Source organism: Saccopteryx leptura, chromosome 11, assembly GCF_036850995.1.
Source record: "Saccopteryx leptura isolate mSacLep1 chromosome 11, mSacLep1_pri_phased_curated, whole genome shotgun sequence".
NCBI lineage: Eukaryota > Metazoa > Chordata > Mammalia > Chiroptera > Emballonuridae > Saccopteryx > Saccopteryx leptura.
Window position 1 is genome coordinate 51,911,683 of NC_089513.1, and position 6,767 is coordinate 51,918,449.

Sequence of the window (6,767 nt, forward strand, 5' to 3'; positions counted from 1 at the left end):
TGAAAGAAAGGGAAATGAAATAGTGAAGAGAGCAATTGTTCAAGTTTGACAGTGAAATGGAGGAGAAATAAGGGAGCATGGTGGTTCTAGAGAGGCTATTTGTAATTATTAGCGATATCTAAATAAGTTTAAGTGCTGTCATTAAGGAGCCGCACAGCCAGGCTTACTGTGGAAGAATGCAAATGTCAGGCTTTGATTTATAGTATTTACCATTTTACAGTAACAAATTAATGTTTTTTGGCTGATTTACCAAACCAAGTCATTAGGAAGATGCAATATGTACATGCTGATAACTGATATTTGGAGAAGGCATGAATATTTTGAATCTCTTTTTCTCCTGGGTAAAAGTGTTGCTAAAGTTAAAAAAGCTAAACTCTGAGTTATATTAAATATAGAAATTTTTTATCAGGTTCCCTGTTGATATGAGCTTATAGGCTATGAGGCTCTTGCAATGATTATAAGGAACATGTTCGGTCATAGCTGATCATTATCTATCACTACAAGGAAAGAAATGAGAGGGAGTCTAAGAATGGACTGGGTTGAGTGTTTTCTTCCTTTCTCTGGTAGTATACATTGGCAATTCACAGAATCATAAGTTGAAATGCAGTGGGACTCATTCTAAGTCACAATACTTAGGACAAAAGTATAGTATTATTATATCAGTTGGTGAATGATCTTACAATATTGTTTTCATGATTTTACAAATACTTAACATTTTGAAACTTTTCACAATTTTTTATTTGTAGTCTTCCAATAACCATAAACTAAAAGTAGGCCTTTAGTTTATTTTTAAATTATATTTATTCTTTTTCTGCTCTAAAATGCAATCAATGCTCATTATAGAGATGTATGTGGTAAATAAATGTTTAAATAAAAAATTTAAATGTCATTCATTTATTTTACCCATATGTAAACACTATTTCCATTATACAGTAGTTTAATTTCCTTTTAGACTTTATTTTGTATGTTAAATTTCTTTCTTAGCTAATTCTTTTATAACTGTATCAAAGTATTCTATTTAGAAATAACATTATTTTATCTATATTTCCATATAACATTATTTAAAAACAAATTTAATAGCAGCATAATGTCTAATAATATAAGTATATAACAATAAATTACTCAATAATACAAATAATATAATTTATTTAACCATTATTCTTTTCTTGGTCAACAGTATTATAAATAATTCGGTGATTAAGATAGTTGAACCCAATTCCTTGGTTTGTATTCCTCACTTAGAACAGATCAATAGAATAGGAATTGTTAAATAACAGGTTGCATATTATATAGTTTATTTTTATTAAAGTATAACCATTTGAATACCTGCCACCAACATATGAAATTGCTAATTTTAATGGTTTCACGTTTGGAACTTTGAGATTTGCTTCCACATTTTAAGTTTTGCTAATATGAATGAGAAATATCATCATCTAAATTTATACTTCTTTGTGTATAATAAACTAAAAAAAATGATTAATGTTCAATATAGTCAATAATAAGATCATAAGACTGAGGGTCAGACAGATTGGGTTTGAACTCCAGCAGCTGCACATACTAGTCATACTGCTTTAGCCAGAAACTTAACCTCTGGAAGTATGTTTCTAATATGATAATATTAGCTAACAATTATTGAATGTCAGGCACTGTTCTAAGAACACTTTATATATTAGTTCAACAACTCCACGTAGAAAGGGCATTATTATTACTCCACAGTCTATGCTGTTAACCCCTCTACCAGGTTGGCCCACAATGCTGTTGAAAGCCTTAAATGACATGGTGTATGTATACAAGACATTTTAGCACTAAACACAAAACAAAAAGAACATGATAATTAGTAGCCAAAATCAAAGTTTTTTTCTTTACTTTGACTATGTTTTTTATTCATTATTCATTGGTATTTTTGAAACTTTTTTATCAAAGTATATATTTTTTTCATACTAATGTTATAAACCATTTGTTTCTCATTTGTTGCAAACCCCCCCCCCCCGGAATCTATACAATAAGTTTTGGATGCTTCTCAAAAATATCAATGATATGACACAGGAACTTTAGACAAAAGTACAGTAAAGATACACAAACAGTTTGCTTCAGTTGGTGCCTTGTTTTATCATAACAGGTGGTGTTTCTATCAAGCATAAAATGGACAATTGGAAGCAATTCTGTGCAATGAGAAATGATAAGAAAGCCAGGCAACTTCCCAACCTTCTGTAGTCAAATTTGCACTTTGTCTTTGTTACACATTTTTGGACTCTCAACCATATATATTCAAAGATAATAAGAGGATGTAAATTGTAGTTGACCTTAAATAATGATTTAGCTTGTATAAAGGGATGGAAATAGAAGGGACATTCTAGAGAATGGAATAACAGTAGTAAAGTCAAAGCAATGGTAATATACATAAGAGTTTAAAAAGGGATGTTTAGGTGCCTATAGTACCACACAGAGAGGTATGCACTATGGATGCAGAAATAAACACAGTATAGTTCCTGTCCTCAGGTCTAGTATATGGAAAATAAATCTACCTAAAGTAGTGTAAAATATACAAAAATTAAAGTTTAAACTTAACTAGGTTAAGGAGCAAGAAGAACAATTATTACTATTTTGTAAAAGGCAGAATTTGGAAGTAACTTACAGGATTTGTAGAAGTGATGAATTGAGTCATCGATAACAAATAGTTGTTTTTACCTGAACAAAGGTGGATAGATCACAGTGTCAAGACTGAAGGAACTGACTTGACTTGTGGTAGTGCAGTGGATAAAGCGCTGACCTGGAATACTGAGGTCATCAGTTCAAAACCCTGGGGTTGCCCTGTCAAGGTACATATAAGGAGCAACTAATATGAATGGATGCTTCCTACTCTTCCCTCCCCCTTTCTCTCTCCCCTTTCTATATAATCAATGAATCAATCAAAAATAAAAAGACTGAGAGAACTATAAATGCAATAATATGAAGCTGAAAAACAGCATGCTGTGAATGTGTTTTCCATTGCTTGGCAATAAGATCCAAATGTAGCAGCCTAAAACAACATTCATTTATCAGCTCACCGTTCTGTTGGGAGAAGGGCCTGGGGATGATCTATCTGAGTTCTCTGCTTTAGACTCTCAATCTTGCGATCCAGATGTCATGCAAAAGTGCAGACTCATCAGAAAATTAATGGGGATCCTGCCCTGTGGTGGGGCAGTGGATAAAACCTGCACCTGGAATGCTGAGGTTGCCAGTTGGAAACCCCGGGCTTGCCTGGTCAAGGCACATATGAGAAGCAGCTACTACGAGTTGATGCTTCCTGCTCCTCCCCCACCCCTTCTATCTCTTCTCTCTCTAAAAATCAATAAATAAAACCTTTTAAAAAAATTAAATTAACTGGGGCGAGATTAACTTCCAACCTCATTCAGGTTGTTGGAGTTCATGCGCTTGTTGTTGTACAACTAAGGAAACACGCGCCAGACTAGCTGTTACATGGATGTTGCCTTCCGTTCCGAGATGTCTTTAAATTACTTTGCCTGTGGCCTCCCCCAACATCGCTGCTCACTTTATTAATCCATCAAGAGAGTCTCCTCACAAGATGGGTGCTAAATTCTTATGTAATGCAATCACATGTATTTAAAGCCTACCTTTATTATGGCCAAAATACCATAATATATATATATGTAAGGGGGAAATATTTAGATTTATATAGACTGGCAGTGTATGAGACAAACCATTAAAATTCTGAGGAACATGAACTTTGTTTAAGCAACAAGAACCTATGAGAGATTTGAAAGAGAATATTAATATATATTAATCTATAATATGAATATTAATATAATAAAGTAACATGCAATATAATCATATTTGTATTTTAGAAAGGTCATTCCAGCAGGTTCTAGAACATAGGATAAATTTGAAAATGGTGACTATGAGTTTTTGTCTTGTTTTTTCATTTGTTGCTTTCAGTTTTATACACCACACATGACTGGAATCATATAGCTCTTGACCTTTACTGTTTGACTTTTATCACTTAGCATGATATTTTCAAGATTCATCCATGTTGTTGCAAATATCAGTATTTAATCTTTTCTTATGACTGAGCAGTATTCCATTGTATATATGTACCACATCTTCTTTATCTAATCATCTATTGAGGGACACTTTGGTTGTTTCCATGTCTTGTCCACTGAGAAGGGTGCTGCAATGAACTAAAAGGTGCATAGTGTATATCTTTGTGAATAAATGTTTTTAAGAATGGACTTTGGGTGTTGGGCACACAGTGAAATATATAGGTGATATATCATAGAATTGTATAATTGAAACCTATATAACTTTATTAACTAATGCCATCCATCCCAATCAATTTCATTAAAAAATGGTGAGATTAGTTGGAAAATTATTCAAGTATAGATGACAAGAAAATGAATTCTCTCACTTAATATTATGATCACTGACAATAAATATAATTTTTTTATATACAGTACAACAGGCTCCATATTGTAATTTGGCCTCTAAACTGTGATGCATTGTTTCCTTGATAATATTTTTTCAGCACTCTTACCACCACTCTGGTCTTAGGTGGGTTAGTGGTATTCTTGAAAATATCTGTGAAGTACCAATTCCTGTAATTTATTTAATTAATTATCATAAAAACAAAGCTGGAAAAGTTAAATTACCTCCCTTAGAAATGCAGAACATAAAATGTCTCTCATATTTAGCATGATAAATATGGTGAGAATGAAAATAAAAAGAGTAGAGAATAAACATTTTTTAAAAAACTAGAAAGCATAAATGATAGAATTTAATGACAAGTGAAAGTAGAGAAGTTAATAAAAGAAAATGTTAAAGATAAAGTCTAAATTCAACACTATAGTTTGTGTTGTTATGACTCTTAAATCTAGACTGAAGTTTGAAATAATTATAGAACACTGAAGCAAAATAAAGGCAAAACAAGAGCAAGAGTAAAGTCAAGAGCCCTACTGACTGCTTTCTTTTTCTATCTATCCAAATGTTTTCTTCAACAACTTGGATAAACAGTTACTGGCTTTGCAATTAACAGAGGGTAGGAGGGCCCTCTCCAAACCACTAATTGCTCTAAAGGTAAGTTTCCTCATATCTTCTTAAATAAGAAACATGGTCTTTAAAATACAATTAGAACTGTTTACATTTCCAATAAAGGCAGACTAGCTTCCTGCTGACTAATCCTTCTACTAAAACCAATTACAATTGCTGGAAAAAAATCAGTGTTAGCATCAAAAAATTAACAAGCGCTGGCCAGGTAGCTCAGCTGATTAGACCATCCTCCTGATATGCCAGGCTACAGTTTTCTCCCTGGTCAGTGCACATAGAAGAATCAACCAATGAATGTCTAAATAGGTAGAACAACAAATTAGTGTTTTTCTCTCTCTCTCTCTAAAAATCAATAAATAAAAAAAGAGAAAACAAAACTAACAAAGCTTCAATTACTTAAGGTTTAAAGATCCCAGAGAAAAGGAAAAAACCAACATTTGACAGAGCCCTTAATTTGGCCATTTGCCAAATCACAAGATGAGGATAAAAAGCTGAATACTGATTTTAAAGACTTACTTGTTTTGTTGTAAGGTACCAAAAAGCTGAAAAATTAATATTGATATTCTAGGAGGAAAGGTCAGGCTTTCCTGTCTCATCCTTCCTTTGGGGAGGGGAGGGAAAATAATGTAGAAGTGTTTGGCTTGCAAGAACAATGGTTCATTTAGTTTTAAATCTAAAATAAAGGTTAACTGAGAAAATTATCTTTCAATAGGAGACACAATTAACATACCACCTTACATTGATTGAAATTCCTCACCCTTCCTGGAATCTTGAGAGTAAAATACCTCTAGGCTAGTGAGGGAAGATGAACCCTAAAAGATTTGTAAACACCTTTGATTGTGTTACCTTAAAGGTCTTAATATTTCTGTGTATCCCCTAAACAAATGTTGTAAGCTTGTGCCATGATGTCATGCTCTCCCCTGCCCGTGTGTGATCAAGAGTATATAAACAGCCCCTGAAATATTTTTGGGGCTTGCACATGATTTGGGTTTGCAACAACTCCCCCATGTTAGCTATATGTGGCCGGCATATTTAATAAATCTCCTCCTTTAATAAAACTCTTCATAATTCATCTTGGTGTTTCTACGTAAACCCGCAGAGTTCAGGTACAGTACCTTTCAGCATCTGGGGCACGGGTACTTTACAACAGTTTGACACACAAAACTTGAGTTAGGGTCTACTAATGAAAAGGGGGTTTCTCATTAAAACCTCTGAAAAGCTGAATGCACTCTGGAAATAGGAGTGAATCACAGCTAAATTCAATTTCCACAAAGTCTAAAGCATACCATAAAATTAACTCAATCTATGATTTTATAAAGGTGATCTCCTCTTATATAACTGCTTGCCAGAAGTAAAAGCAGGAGGAAGATCATATCAGTCAGAACCTAAAATTATCTTTATAATTGTTCATACACAATGAATAGCATTCAATCAAATTTCAATCAAACATTATCAGATATAGCAGGAAATAAGGCCAAATGACCTGAGAGAGAGAGAGAGCAAGAGAGAAATCTATAGAACAACCAGACTTTGTAATTATCAGATATAACATTAGTATTATAAGTGTTATTAATATATTCAGAAATTACATGATGAGATATAGATTTTAGAAGAGAAAAAAAAACCATAGAAAAGAACCAAATGGAAGTTATAGAATTCCAAATACAAAAACTGAACTTTAAAATCTAGCTGTTATGTTGAGTAGCATACTAGAAACAGTCAGAGAA